The 16,885-nt window shown below is 42.5% G+C and overlaps 1 pseudogene; it reads right to left on the reverse strand.

Annotated features, from left to right (window-relative positions):
• Nucleotides 1-11,890: 11,890 nt before the first annotated feature.
• On the reverse strand, nucleotides 11,891-15,148 carry LOC114636375 (annotated as a pseudogene).
• Between the last annotated feature and the right edge of the window lie 1,737 nt (nucleotides 15,149-16,885).

The following is a 16,885-nucleotide window of genomic DNA, read 5'->3' on the forward strand; positions in this document are numbered from 1 at the left end:
GGAAGAAGAGAAGGAAGGGAGGAAGGAGAGAAGGAAGGGAAGAAGAAAGGAGGGAGAGGGGGAAGGAAGGAAAGAAGGAGAGAAGGAAGGAGGGGTAGAAGGAAGAGGAAGGTAAAGTGTATTTTGACTCACAGTCCAAGGGTCCAGTCCATCCTGGTGGAAAAGCATGCTGGCAGGAGCCGAGACAGATGTTCACATCGTAGCTGCAGTCGGGAAGCATATGAATGTTCACACTCAATCTTTGCTTCTCTTTTTCTTTTACCCTATTCCACTGGATAGGTGCTCCTGCCTCAGCCCAGTGTAGAAGCTCTTCACTGGCACACAGAGGCTTGCCTCTTAGGTGAGTCTAGATCTAGAAGTTGACAGTCAAGGTTTACTCTCATGGGGATGGTGCTGGCTGAAGTTATGTCAGCTAAGCATAAGCTGAAGTTCTCTGAGAAGAAGGAACCATGATTGAGGAAATGTCTCCATCAGATTGACCTGTGGGCCATTTTCCTGACTGATAGCTGGTGGAAAAGGGTCCAGCTTACTGCAGTTAAAAACACCCCTGTCTGGGCGGTTCTGGGTGTTCACACAGCAAACTGAGTAAGCCATGGGGATCAAGCCACTGAGCAGCCTTCCTCCGAAGCCTCCAAATCAGTTCTACCTCCAGCTTCCTTCCTTGTGTTAGACTGTAAGCTTTAAGAGGAAATAAACCCTTCCTTCACAGGTTGCTCTTGGTCACAGTATTTACTAAGCAAACTAAGACAGTAAGGTTCATAGGATGAAGGGGTGTTCATAACCGTATAGGTGTGAGATGGGCCACACACAGGTGGATTAGTGTGTGTCATAGCTTGAATGTGAAATGTTCCTTCTAGACTCATGTCTTTAAATAATTGGTCCCCAGCACCACATTCTGTGGAACCTTCCAGACATGGGACCTACCTGGATGATGTAGGGCCATGGGAGCAGACCTTGAAGATTGTAGTTTGGGTCTACTTCCAGTCTAGCTCTTGCTTCCTGATCTCTACATATATTTAATGAGTCCTGTCATGAGTTTCTGCCACCACAGAGCATGCCCCAGCTGCCACACACTCCCACCATGGTGGAAAATTCTTCACTAACCTGAGAGCAAAGGGAGCCCCTTCTCCTGTTAAGGTTTGGTCAGAATGGTGAGAAAACTAACTGCATAGGCATCATGGGACTGAATAAAAACTTGGTCTTCTCTGTTGCAACCTACAGGAAGATCAAGGCAGTGGCATTGCCCAGGGGTATGAGGGTTCAATCTCTGAGGACACTGAGTGGCCTTGTTCTCAAGACCAGGAGCTCAGGTAGCTCCTATCACCAAGGACTCAGAGGTAAGGAGTCATACAACTGTCACTTCCTGGCCTTAGCTCCCACTTCAACCTGAACATCTCAGATTCATGACTCTGGAGGAGGTCAGTGGGGTATGGACAATAGTACTGTGTGGAGGCTAGTGTCAGAAGCAGCACTCAGACGGCAGAGAAGCCCGAAGTGTTCTAGGAATACTCTTCCAGAATAAGACTATTCCAGAAGGTACCAGGAGGGCAAAGTCCCAGGACTCCTGAGTCAGCACAGGAGAAGGGTGAGGCCTTCAGATAGGACTGCAAGGGTCTGACCACACAGGACCCACCACAAAGAAGCCTCTCAGACACAGCTGTGTTCCTGATCTTGTCACATGAGTGTGTTCATCTCACACCGGTCTCTCACCATTCACAGTTTGTGTTTAAGTAGTGGTCTTTGCCACCCACACACTGGCTCCTTTCTATTCAGTGTGTGATTCAGTGTGATTGACAGATTTACATGCTTGGGAAATCTAGAGCTCAGCCTTGTGTTTACCATGACATGGATTTACATGCAGCACTCCGTGACAGACACCAGCTAAGTGTTCTACTGAGTCCCAGCACACACAGCCTCAAGTGGGCCTATAAATTATTCCCCCCTGCCCTCTCTTTCTCCTCCCCAGAGCACTCAATTTACAGGTGGTACTTTAAAAGTAAATCACATGTTCTGTGGCTGCAAAGATGTGTATTCCAGTACTCAACCCACTGCCAGCTGTGTTAACTGCCATGCTTAGTCACCAGGAGTTCTTGTCAGCAGCTTCCATAATCACCAGCTTCAAAGCTTGTCATGACTCTGCACATGGGTGCCCATCACTCAGATGTTCACTTAGAAGACTTCGCCAGCATCCACTCTAAATAAGAACGGCTACAAGGGCTTTTGGCAGTTCCAAGGGATGACACTCACCGAGAACTAACCATTGCCCCTCTAGTCCAGTAACTTAGGGTCCAACAGAAATTCTCCTGCCTTTCTATGTTGCTGTCTTGGGGGCCCAAAGGCTCTTGGGTCTTTGCAGTTGCTACTGGAAGAATATGAGTGTACATGTGGCAGCCCAAAAGACAGCTGTAGACCTTAGAATGCCAGGCCTTCAGTTTGTCAGCCGAATGTCAGAGTGTGCCTGGCTCCACTCCCTTCAGATACTGTGAAGACAGAAAAGGTAATGTGTAGCTCTATCACCCAAGCATCAAGGACCTGAACCACATGGCTCTGAGCTCACAGGATGACCTCTTTGGGTTGATAGCTTTGTTTGTCATTCATTGGTATCTGTGCAGACTTATTCAAGGAGTGTTCACAGAGGACACGCCATGTGTCCAGCAGAGGGGCTGGGAATGTGAGAGTTCGCACGAGATGGCAGCTTAGCTTGGGGTGATTACACTGGGCTATGTGAACAGCTGGGAAGGTATAAAATGGGGTTGGGGGTCTATGGTTCTGCAATGAGTGGCAGTGGGGGGAAGGTAGGATCCCAAGATCTCAAAGGACCACAGCACCCTCACATGGGGAACCACCTGAGAAAATCTCCAGCAAGGGCAGCATGGGATATCCATTTACTCCCTAGAGCATTCTCAAGCTGTAGAGTGCCCAAGCAGCAGCCAGAAGACAGGTGCAGACCAGGTAGATGAGGTGAATGGGTGGTGCATGGGATGTACCAGAGACGCGGCTAAGTATGGTCAGTACTCCTTGTCAGTCTCTGAGCTAGACAGAAAGCCTACAGACATGCTACCACCATCCAGATTGTTGTCTGCTGCTGTGTGGCCTCTGTCTAGGGGGAGTGTTGCTGTTTGTTTTAGTGTTGGCTCCTCCAGGCCAACACTAAATGATGAGATCGGCAGCTCTAATCCACTTGCACACAGTGTCAACAGGAGAATTCCACAAATACATCTCCTCACCATTCCGAGTTTCTGGATTTCTCATCATCATGAAACTAGTCACTCTTGTGACAGGTGTAATCAAGATCATGATCACAGACCTGTAAGATTGGAGTTGATCTCGATGGTCCCATAGGCTCCAACACAGGCGCCAAATGGAAGAGAGGGCTGAGGCCAGAAGACAGAAGAGGGATTTCAAGGACGTGGCTGGCTGCCACTATAGGTTTGAAGGGAGAATGACCTCAGAGTATGTGGCCATTGATAGTATCCATAGCAAGAAGAAAAACAGGGCCTCTCTCTTGCCAGGAGTAGCTGAATCATGCAGGTAACAGAAGAGGCAGGTGGTGTGTCTCTCTCAGAATCTCCAAGGGAGGGGGAGAGCCCAGACCCACTCCTTGTGTTCTTCACCTTGATGTCAGCATGCGGTCTAGAGGGAGCCAGCAGAGACCCTTGGACTTCAGGCCATCAATGTGTGCTACAAATGGCTGGTGTCTAAGGTTGCCACACCTGTGATCACTGTTTTGTCTATAATAGAAAGCCGTGTGCCAAAGCTTCCTATTCTCTGGTAACATCTCCCATAGAGGGAGAAATGAGACTGGTGGATTCTGTGTAAGGTCAAACAGGGACCCCAAAGGTCCTTCTCTCCTTTTTACAGAAATATTTATTTTTATTGTGTTTATTTAACTAACTACATTGTGCATACACATGTGTGTGAAGATTCTCGTGAAAGCCTGTGGTATCAGAGATTTAGTCGGAGATGGAGTTACAGGCAGTTATAAGCTGTACAGCATTAGTGCTAAGAACTGTACTCTGTCCTCTGTGAGAAAAATGTGCCTTCAACCATTGTGCTTTCTCTGCAGCCTCCCCTCCCTGCTCTCTGTTCCTCTCTCCCAGTACAGATAATCCTGGAAAGAGGGCTGTGATTATGTCTGATATCAATTTATGAGTCAAAGGAAATAAGCCACAGATAAATGTTCCCAAGGAGAGAGACCAGGACCTCCTAGTTGTACAAGACGTGATGTCCCACCTGAGTAGAGCTGTGTCTCTCTGTGGGAATTTTACCACCAGCCTACTTATTTCTGTGGTCTTCAAGGGAATAGACAGAATTAGAAAACCTTTTAGGGCTCATTGAACTAGACACCAAAGCATAATATTGACCTGCTACTGAACCCTTCTCAGGAAAAGAAAAAAGAAAAACCAAAGTAGAAAAATATTAATTAAGAGTGAGGGTGGATGAAGGCAAGATGGTACAGTGGGCAGTGGTGCCTGTTGCCAAGGCAGATCACCTGAGCTCAGCCTCTGGAAAGCATTGCTGGAAGTAGGGAACTGACTCCTGAAAGTTGTACTCTGATCTCCACAAGCCAACCCATGTACAAGAGCAGACATGTGGTGTGGGTACACACACACACACACACACACACACAGAGAGAGAGAGAAACAGAGTGAGAGAGAGAGAGAGAGAGAGAGAGAGAGAGAGAGAGAAAGAAAGAGAGAGAGAGAGAGAGAGAGAGAGAGAGAGAGAGAGAGAATAAGGAGGGATTTAGGCAAGATAACAAAATGGCCAAGAATCCAGAGGCAGCGAAAGTAAATTGCCCAAAGAAGGTCATTGAGTCCTTTTAAATCCCAGGTTCCTACATTGGTCCAGTGGGTCCTGCTGTAGAGAAGCACATACCCACCTATTTGAGCAGGGCTTCAGATAGAGATGGCACTGACTTGGCACAGGCTTCCATGGTCATTACAGTCTGGACAGCTTCTCCTGAACCCAGCACTGTGGTGACTCCCACGCAGCCTGAGCACCTGTTCACCAGTGCCCACAACATCCAAAGTGTGAAATCACTCTGTAAGTAGGGAGTTTTGTTTCCTTGTAGTCGGCTAGCAGCCACGAATCAACTGGGTTCACCTGAAAGGGGGCTGGAAACAAAAGGTGGACGGAGGGCAAGAAGAGATGAAGCCAAGACAAAGGTCTCTGATCAAGTCTCAATGCTTTACTGTTCAGCTCTCAATTTAAAGAGAAAGACCCCGCCTGAACACTTCCTAGTTTAAGGCAGGAGAGATGGGTGTGGTATTCCGTTCTTGGTCATGGGTCAAGGCCTGAGATGTCTCAAGACAAGCCCAGGGGCAGTTTTTCTTTCAAGTTCCATATAGCTAAGGTGGGAAACTCCACCTAGGTCCTTAACTTGGTCTGTTGTGGTAAACAAGGTCTCTCAGGCCTGCTCAAGGCCCGGAAGGGCATATTTCCTTATTTCTTTATGGTCCAAATGTTCAAAATCTGGCTCTAATTTATCATGATTTTTAGAGGAATACAGGGGGAAAAAAGATGGCAAAGTCATTAAAGTAAAAATAGAACTGGAAATACACAGCAAGCCTGGGCCGTAACAGGCTCATTATCTTCGTTAGGAAGAATTAGTGTGGGCAAGAGATTCAGTCACGCAAGGGGAGAATGTTTGGTTAACACAGCTGTCTTGCACACTCAGAAGCAGAGAAATGCAGTCCTTAACTTATATCAGAAACCTCATGCGGCATAGAGGAGCTATTTTTAGTTTTACTCACTGGGAAAGTGGCTTTGATCCTTCTGTCTAAACATCTACTGTGTGCTAGTCATGTAGCAGACTGCCCGCTCTGCCTGCTGGGATCCTTCTCTGATGGTGGAAGGCAGAACCCAAGCAGAAACTCACGATGGCATGGAGCAAGGCTCCCAGTAAGGCTTGGAGGGAGGTCCACCTAGTGTCTGGTGTAAAGGCAAGCCTCAGTACTGGGAGAAATTAACAATGTACACCTGTAATCTCAGCGTTCTAGAGGGAGATGCAGGAGATCACACAAATTAGAGGTCAGCCTGATCTACCTAGTAGTTTCAGGCTAGCCAGGGCTACACAGTGAAACCTTGACTCAAATAAAAATTAATTAGAGAAATGGTGCAAACCCAAGCTGGCTGGACACATCCATTTCCAGTTCTGCAAATATGCATGGTGTACAATGTTCTCAGTGTTAGTATTCTGTCTAAACTCCACTTCCACAGTTATCTGGCAACACCTAGATATGCTCCTCCCCACAGTTACCTGGCAATAGCCAGGTAGGCGTGCCCACTATAAAAGGGGCTGCTTGCCTCCTCCTCTCTTTTACTTTCTTACTCTCTTGCCTCTAGCTTCTCCTCGCCCTTCCTCCCTTCCCTTCCCCCTCTCTCCACGTGGTCATGGCCGGCCTCTACCCTCTCTAATTTTCTATCTCTCCTCCTGCTCTCCCACTCTCTTAATAAACCTCCCCTCGTGGAACCATCTAGTCTGCTGTGATCTGTTCAACCTGCGCATGACCTTTTACTTAGTGCTTGCTGAAAAATCTGGGGCCTCCTCAAAGAGGAGAGCTGTCTCCAACTACAGACTGCCAGGGTTGCGAAAACTACTCTCAGCAATAAAAGAACTTCTGGGGGAATCACCATCCCTGACTTCAAGCTGTACTACAAAGCAATAGTGGTAAAAACTGTGTGGTATTGGAACAGCGACAAGCGGGAGGATCAATGGAATAGAGTAGAAGACCGAAAAATGAACTCCCATACCTATGGTCACTTCATCTTTGACAAAGGAGCTAAAACCATCCAGTGGAAAAAAGACAGCATTTTCAACAAATGGTGCTGGTCCAACTGGAGATCAGCATGTAGAAGAATGCAAATTGATCCATACTTATCTCCTTGTACAAAGCTCAATTCCAAGTGGATCAAGGACCTCCACCTAAAACCAGCTACACTGAAACTAATAGAAGAGAAACTGGGGAAAAGCCTGGAACACATGGGCATAGCAGAAAAGTTCCTGAACAGAACACCAACAGCCTGTGCTCTAAGACCAAGAACTGACAAATGGGACCTCATAAAACTGCAAAGCTTCTGTCAAGCAAAGGACCCAGTTAATAGGACAAAGCGGCAACCAACAGATTGGGAAAAGATCTTCACCAACCCTACATCTGATAAAGGGCTAATATCCAAGGTATACAAAGAACTGAAGAAATTAGACTCTGGACAATCAAAGAACCCTATTAAAAAATGGAGCACAGAGCTGAACAAAGAATTCTCAACTGAGGAATCTCAAATGGTTGAGAAGCACCTAAAGAAGAGTTCAGCATCCCTAGTCATCAGGGAAATGCAAATGAAAACAACACTGAGATTACACCTCACACCAGTCAGAATGCCAAAGATCAAAAACACAGGCAACAGCAGATGTTGGCAAGGATGTGGAGAAAGAGGAACACTCCTCCACTGTTGGCGGGATTGCAAACTGGTACAACCACTATGGAAAGCAGTCTGGCGGTATCTCAGAAAATTGAACATAGTGTTACCTGAGGACCCAGCTATACCACTCCTGGGCATATACCCAAAAGACGTTTCAACATACAACAGGGACACATGCTCCACCATGTTCATAGCAGCCTTATTTATAATAGCCAGAACTTGGAAAGAACCCAGATGCCCTTCAACAGAAGAATGGATGCAGAAAATGTGGTACATTTATACAATGGAGTACTACTCAGCTATTAAAAACAATGAGTTCATGAAATTCTTAGGCAAATGGATGGAGCTGGAAAATATCATCTTGAGTGAAGTGACCCAATCTCATGTTCAAAAAGAACATACATGGTATGCACTCACTGATAAGTGGATATTAGCCCAAAAGCTCACAATTTCTAAGAAACAACGTATAGACCACATAAAACTCACATAGAAGAAGGAAGACCAAAGTGTGGATGCTTTGATCCTCTCTAGAAGGAGAATCAAAAGTTTCAACCAGAGCTCCCAAAGTCTAAACCGCCAGCCAGAGAGCACAAAGGGAGAGACTCATGCACCTGTATAGGGAATTGAGGGTGACCTTGTCAGACTTCAGTGAAAGTGGAGGGCCACGGTCCCCGAAAGTTTGGATCCCCTACTGTTTGGGAATTTGAGAGCAGGGAGATGGGATGGGGAGGATGTTTGGAGCACACCATCACAAAAATTATGAGGAGGGGGTATGGGATAAGAGGTTTGGGGGGAGAATATGAGAGGAGATAACATTGAAAGGTAAATACGTATAATATCCAATAAAAGAAAAAAACCACAGATAAAGGGTCTAAAAAAAAAGAGAGAGGGAGAGAGTTTACTTATTTTAAATTATTTTCAAAAGTTTCTAGGAGTTGCTAATTGGCTAAGATCCTATTTTAAGCTCTCCACAAAAGAATTTATGTCTCTGTTCAATATTCTCAAGAGAGATGTAAATCCTAATTTTCCTCAACAATTAATTGACAAAAGAGAGGTAATCTCACAAAAAGTAGAAGAAGCTATTACTAATCGATATATTCTATAGTCTGATTAGTTGTTGGCAGTGCTATAACAGTCCTTTGACAAAAGATTATTAATATAGATTTATATATCCTTAAATAGGGTCTTCATGACTCTCTGAGTGTGGAAGGAGCAACTGTTGGCGCTTCTGCCCTGATTTTACAGGAACTCTGAGAAATTGGTTTTAAAAACAAAAGAAGGGGAACGGTACCCTCTCAGAAGGAGTCCCCCTGAAATACTCTCCATCATGGCTTGTTCACTTTTATCTCTCTAAAGCTGAAAGCTCATGGCAAACCTGCTGCTGACTACTTCTGGCACCATCGAGCCCAACAAAACTTTGCCACAGATATGGGGAAGGACCCTCTTACCCTTAAAGGGAATGGCCCAGACCCAGTTCCCTTACAGGGCTAAGGATTGCTATGCTTGTTTGATACCACAGAAGGCACAGCTAACTGGGTACCAAAAAGATCAATGAAAAAAGTAGATACCCCCACAAAGCCAGGCCCAACCATAAATACGATGAATAACAATTTACATCCAGGGAAGAGAAATCTCCCTGAGAATTCCCTTCTTTTTCCTTTCCAGGTAAAATTGAATCACCTGTGATGTCTGCAGTTAGAAGTTCTAATCCAGATGATGGCCTCCAAACTTATACTACTCAGACCTTTGAAGGGCCACTGACTAGAATATCAAACAGCTAGGGATTGATATCACTAATCTGAATAAATCCCTCATTTCGCTGTCTGAAGAGACCTCCTAAAATCGCAAAGATCCTTATTGGACTTGATTTACTCTATTACAATAGAAAAGGCTGTGCACAGCTCTTGACTGTGTACAGCCCTTAAAGAAGAAGGTTACCTTTACATAGACAAGACAAGGAGGGTTAAAGAGAGCATGAAATAGGTCAGTGAAGGCCCTAAGAAAAATCAGAGAGAGAAAGAGACAGCTGAATGCTGGTACAAGAATTGGTTTTCAGCCTCTCCAAGGTTGTCAACCCTATTTCCTCCCATCTTGGGACCATTATTTGGGTTCTTTTTGCTTTTTTCTGCTGGTCCCTGGGCCTCAAATAGGCGGACTAACTCTTTGATACAACAGATAAATAATTTGGTAGCAAAATCTACTCAGACACATTATCATAAGTTAGCTGTGGAGGACCATGAGGCTCAAGATGAGGTTGTAACTTTATACAGGGTGTTCCCAAAACCCATCTCCACCCAACCTAAAAGGGGGGACTTCTGCCCCTAGACCAAGCAGAGAGGGGCCACCCAGAACCCCCTCTGACAGGTGATCTGAATTCTTGCTTAGCCTGTGAGGCTAAGCACTGCAAGGGAATATAAATCAAAGTTAAAAATATCTCTCTGGGTTCCCTGAGGGACAAGCCTGACTGCATAGGGGTTGATGTCAAAAGTATCCCATCTCCAGGAAAATGACATCAGGATGGGTATGGCCCACATGCCTCACTGGACAATGACAGGGGGACAGGAGCCATTACAAGGTCCCCTTCAAATACTGGAGGTCAGGCCTCTATCGCTGCCTTCGCAAGATTAGAATTGCCACAGCCCTTCTATACTTAGAGAAGGGAGGAGATGTCAGGGGCATCCCTGCTTACACACTGAAGGCCTAAAATCAGCCATAGGCCTAAAATCAGCAATAGGGCTGTCATACATGTATACTAACACCAAGTCTTGGGTCTCTGTGGAAAAACATTGAAACAGATGGCTATAAGCTAATGTAAACAGGCAGCTTTTGTGGAAATTTACAAGCCTGAGTAGTCATAGGCCTTGTAAATAGGTAGCCTTGGCAGACAATACCTACCTCGATAAGAACAAGCGAGTCATAGGCAGAGTCATAGTGACTTGTCCCCTGAACCTTCACCCAGCCAATACCCAGTTCTGAAGATATCTGTATTCCCCCTGAACACCCACACTCCAGTGACATTCCCTTCCCCACATCCTGCCTTTCTGTGTTTATAACCCCTGTGTGAATGAATTACGATTTGAGAAAAAATAAATTATAAGAAAAAAAAAGGAATAAGCAGAAAACAAAACAAAATGCCACTCTTTAAGTATTGCCTTTTTTTTATTATCCTCCATTTACTGACATGGTGAAACTTATGTTCCTGCTTCCAGGCATGAGAGAGTTACAGACTTCCCACTCAGTCCCTTTACTCGTCTTTCATTCTTGAAAACACAAAGACTGTCTCTAACAGTGTCTTCTGCCATTCATCTTGTGCTCCTCAAAACATAACACCTGTTCTTTACCACCAAAGATCAAATCAATATGATTGTTTAAACTGTAAAACACATTCTATAACAGTTGACACTATCAACTACATAAGTCCCTATTCTGAAATCCTGATTATTGGGAAAATGTAGTTGTAACTTGGCACAGAAGTTTCTGGTGTTTACTCCTCATTTTTATAAGTTTCTTTTTTCTTATTCTTTACAATTATTGTTCAATCTTTTTTTACAATTCAGATTTTATACCCCTCCTTGTCCATCCCCCAATTCTTCTTCATACTACTCCTCCCCCTGTCTCCAAGGTGTCCCTATGCACAACCTCCACACCAACACTCCTCTCCACTACCTGGGGCCCCAAGTTTCTGGAAGGTCACTTGCATCTTCTCTGATTGAGTCCAGACCCAGCAGTCCTCTGCTGTGTATCAGGTGGTTTATGCTACCTGGTTGGTGGCTCAATGTCTGAGAAATCCCATGGGTACAGGCAAGTTCAAACTGCTTGACTTCCTATATAGTCAACCTCCTCCTCAACTTCTTCCAGCTTTTCCCTAATTCAACCTCATGGGTCACCAGTTTCTGTCCATTGATTGCATGTAAATATCTGCATCTGACTCTTTCACCTGTTTAGTGGGCCTCTTGGAAGTCAGTCATGTCAGTTCTGTCTGTCAGCAGACTATAGCATCAGTGTCAGACTTTGGGGCCACCCATTGAGATAGCTCTCAATTTGGGCAGGTCACTTTTGCTCAGTGTCTTCTCTGCTTTTGTTCCTCCACTTCTTTGAGACATTAATAATTGTGGGTTAACATTTTTGACTGCAGTATGGCAGCTCTATAACATTCTGGCTCACTTGGGGAAATGTGTGTGTTACAAGTCACACATTATGTTCAGATTATGTCATGATCCAGCAGCAGCTTTATTACCATGAAATCCTGTCACTTGCATTACCTGAGACTTAGTGGTGTTGGATCTGAGAGGACCCCATACCAGAAAGCCTCTACCATATTGTTTACACTTATAGACTTACTCTCCATTATGAGTGCTTTCATGATGATGAAGTCTGTAATAATTTATAAAGGCTTCCCCATATTGAATGAATTCATAGGGTTTCTCTTTCATGCTGATGAAAACTTGAGAAATTTGAAAAGGCTTCACAATATTAAATGTATTCATAAATTTCTAAGCAGTATGGATTGTTTCATGTTGGTGAAGTCTATAGAAGTGGGCATAGGCTTCATCATATTACATACATGTACAGGATTTCTCTACATTATGGTTTCTTTTGTGGCTTTGAATATGACTGACATATGAAGGCTTTACCACATTGCTTACATTCTCACCTGTATGTCTTCTTTTATTCACTTGAAGAAGATTGTAATGTACAAAGGCTTTATCCTGTAGATGGCATTCATAGAGATTCTCTTCAGAGTGTCTTCTTTTATTTACTTGGAGACTACTGTGACTTGCAAAAGTCTACCACAGTGCTTATATTCAGAGGGTTTCTCTACAGCGAGTATCCTTTGATGTTCTAGATGACTCTTTTGTGCAAAGGCTTTACCACATTAGTTACATTCAGAGGATTTCTCTCAAGTACAAATTCTTTTATATATTTAAAGATGATTGGGACATAGAAGAGCTTCAGAACACAGGGATTCTCTCAAGTATATAGTCCTTTATATATTTGGAGGACACTGCATTGTGAGAAAGGTTTAAAACTACATTGCTCACATTTGAAAATTGCTTTATGTGTCTTTTTATGATTGTGGTGATGACTGCTTTGTGAAAAAGCTTTACCACATTAGATACACTCAAAGGGTTTTGCTCAAAGACGTGTTCTTTTATGTGTATTAAGACTCTTGATTTGTGAAAAAGTTCTACCAGATTGGTTACATTAATATGGTTTCTCCCGTGTATGCTTTCTTTTATGATATTTGAGACCACTGCTTCCAGCAAAGGCTTTCCCACATTGGTTACATTCATAGGGCTTCTCCTCTGTATATGTTCTTTCATGACTTTGGAGAACACTGCTATAAGCAAAGGCTTTATCACATTGGTTACATTCATAAGGTTTTTCTCCTGAATGTGTTCTTTTATGATATTTGAGACTACTGCTTTGTGCAAAGGCTTATACCACATTGGTTACACTCATAGGGTTTCTCCCCTGTATGTGTTCTTTTATGATAATTGAGACCACTGCTTCCAACAAAGGCTTTACCACATTGGTTACATTCATAGCGTTTCTCCCCTGTATGTATTCTTTTATGATAATAGAGACCACTGCTTCCAGCAAAGGCTTTACCACATTGGTTACATTCATAGCGTTTCTCTCCTGTATGTGTTCTTTTATGATATTTGAGACCACTGCTGTGTGCAAAGGCTTTACCACATTGGTTACATTCACAGGGTTTTTCTCTACTATGTTTTCTTTTATGATATTCAATACTACTGATTTGTGCAAAGGCTTTACCACATTGGTTACATTCATAAGGTTTCTCCCCTGTATGTGTTCTTTTATGATATTTGAGACCACTGCTGTGTGCAAAGGCTTTACTGCATTGGTTACAATCATAGGCTTTCTTCCCTGTACGTGTTCTTTTATGACATTGGACAACACTGCTATATGCAAAAGTTTTACCACATTGGTTACATTCATAGGATTTCTCTCCTGTATGTGTTCTTATATGATATTTGAGACCACTGATTCCAGCAAAAGCTTTACCACACTGGTTACATTCATAGGGTTTCTCCCCTGTATGTGTTCTTTTATGACATTTGAGAACACTGCTATCTGCAAAAGTTTTACCACATTGGTTACATTCATAGGGTTTCTGTCCATTATGAGTTCTTTCATGCCTTTGAGTATGACTCTGATATGCAAAAGCTTTAGCACATTGAGCAGTCTCAGAGGGTTGCTCCCCAAAACAACTTCTTTCATGCCTGCAAAGAAATTGGCAGATATGAAACTTTCTCACATTGACTATACTGATGAGTGTTTTTATCTGTATAAATTCATTTACAATTTAACCAAATTGTAATGGTAGTCTGATCTTACCATAATATTACTTTGTTAACATTCAACGGTGTCGTCAATCATTATTGGTTGGTGTACATCTTTGAAGATGCATGGAATGGGAGGAGTATTGATTACATGGCTCACATTTATCACATATTTTTTATAAGAGGTTATTCACATATTTGAAGAGAATAGAAAGAATTCAGAGCTTCAGCACACTGACTGCATTCATAAATTTTGCTATTATGTGAATAATACAACAATTGGAATATAAACCAATGCTAACAGACAACATTACTACTTCCATAATTCTCATAAATATTTTCAGCAGTAAATATTCTCAATAATATTGGGAAACTAATTATTTATAAACTTTTAGCATATTTAGAAATGTCTATTCAAAGTGGGCAGTACTATATATCTGCTAATTGTTCTGAAAAAGAGAAAGGTATGTTGTTTCTTTCATTATTTTCATGCTCAAATGGGTTGTATCCATCATGATCTATGTCATCCATATTAGAAAAAAAAGAATAAGAAGTGAAAGGGTTCCCCATTACATTCACAGAGTTTGACGTTTTATCTCATATTGATGTGGTACAGAGATTAAAGTTTCTCCACAAATCCATCCTTAAATCTCATAAATTGTCCATCTCAATAAATTGAGCAATGCTTAATACAAGTATATGGCTAGCAACAGATTCACTCTGGATTATTTGCTTATTACAAGGTTCTAGACATATGCTTATCACCTAATAAATCTGTTTCCCTTTTACAATAGCTAGGTTGTATGAGACTGAACAGATTGGCAGTTCTAGAACATGATTCTACTGAGCTTGATTCAAATAGTGACATATCTGTTAACCCTTTGTTTTGTGTTTTTGAAATTAAGGAACACCTTGCAAACACAAACTGGATGTCTGCCATAGACATACATGATTTTGTGAGATTTAATAATCATCTATAGCTTAATCCAGTGCATATTTTACCCTACACCTTTTCTTTACAACTTGTAGCACATATTAAACTTTATTCATAGACACTTTCTTATGAGCTTACACATGAAAATTACCTTCCATTTCTTCTTGAACCTGGAAAATGTTCACCAATAGTATGGTCTTCCAAAACGTGGCCTAAAACATGGTGCCAGAGAAAGTATGTTACATTATTGGAAATTAGACATTTAAATTATCAACTTGAGTGAACTTTAGAAACATCTCTGTTTATTCACCTTATTTTTCCTCATTCTCAACTGAAATTACAGAAACAGATAACAATAACAAAGAAACAAGTGTGCCTACATTTCAATAGCTAAAAACAAACAAACAAACAGAGAAAAAAACATTATATTACCTATAGCTGTGAGATTCCTATAGGTCTCCAACATCACATCTTTGTAGAGACTCTTCTGAGAAGGATCCAGCAAAGCCCACTCTTCTGGAATGAAGTTCACATGCACGTCATCATAGGTCACTGCTTCCTAAAAGTTCCAGTATATATGTACATAAGTAAGCATGATTACAACAAGAGTGTAAGTGTGTACTTCAAAATGAATGCTTACTAACTTCCCTGCCCAGCCACTAGCACTTTTTATCCAATAAGCAAACAGTCATTCACAGTCGAATAACAACAACAACTGAAGTAAATGTAGAAGCAAATGAATGATCTCTGAGATCCTGATGCCTCTGTATTAAGATGTTGGGTATGAAACCATGTAGCATCCTGCCAGACCTTCCTCACTTTCTGTTCCCTGAGACCCAATACCCAAGGGTGCCCTTAGGACTGCAGTTTCTTCTCACCTATTCAGGCCTCCTGTAGATACAAAAGAACATTTCCATCTTCCCTTCCCTTCTTACCCCATCTCTGTGTCTGAGCTCTGAACTAAGACAGAAACCCCCTACTTAACCACAGGCCAGTCCTCCAGAAGACTAAGTAGTCTGTCCAAAGATTCATCCCATTATCTGTTTTCCAAGACCAAATTCTGACTCTTGCCCAATACTCTGAAACACAATATCAGAGAAACCTTCCTTTGCCCATTTCCATGCAACCTGTTTTCAAGTTCTCTTCCAAACAACTGAGGGAACTATACCAGGAAAAATGTGAACTTGAGCAATGTTACCTATGCTTGTATACAAAATAAAAACAGAATTCATGACTCTTACAAAATAACTGAAGTGACACCTGAAATGTGATATTTCTGACCTTTCAGTTACTACTTGTCTGTCTTCCAAACAGAGAGGCATGATGGTATAGAGTTCTATCAATAAAGGTAGGTGGTCAGAAAGGTGGTCTATGGCTCTGCAGCTCTTCATAACCCCTAGTGGTTTCAGGCATAATCAGCTCTAGTCAAGTCTAACAAAACACAATATTGAATAATGATTTAATATCTGCTTTCTGCCACATGGATTCTTATAATATGTGAAATCTGTCCTCTGTAGCTATCCAGCACTATACACACATGAGGAACTTCTATATCTTAGAAGTTCCTTTTGTAACCAAGAATTGAATTTCTGTGTATTGTGCCATTAGTACTGGAGGTAACAGAATGGCTAAAGGATTTTAGTTAATGTTACTGAAGTATGATCCCTATCACCTCTTTTACTAATTTCTCAATTATGTATAAAACTAGTCACAGAAAACTGAATATAGAAGGCTCACGAATTCTAGAAATCAAACCTCCACTTTTGCAATGTCATCCTACTGCACACCAAAAGCAATGCCTGTGAGTACACACTGGATAGTGACATTTATGTTTCACACTTTGCCACTCAAATGGCTACAGACCCTACCTGGGAATCCACTCTCACGGTCAAAGGACAAGGGCCTCTGCTATTATTACTACATGGAGCAGCAGAACCACATTCTTAACCGTGGCCCCTCTTAGTAGCAGTAGATCTGACTATGATAGCTCAGTAGACTTGTTCTTCCTGTCCTGGATATAGAGAGGGCCACAATCACCAGGGTATGGCTTGTAGTCTTCTGCATAGCTTGTAACACATGCATCTGAGGAAAATCCTGAAAAGAACCTGCAAGCTACCTTCCACTACTGCTCCTGATTGATAGGTCTGCCTGAGTCCCTCATTAGTTAGGAAACCTCAGCTGGGCATCAGGAGAGTAAGCAGCATCTCCTCAACTTGGG

This window comes from Grammomys surdaster, unplaced genomic scaffold (assembly GCF_004785775.1).
Source record: "Grammomys surdaster isolate TR1022 unplaced genomic scaffold, NIH_TR_1.0 123781, whole genome shotgun sequence".
Lineage (NCBI taxonomy): Eukaryota > Metazoa > Chordata > Mammalia > Rodentia > Muridae > Grammomys > Grammomys surdaster.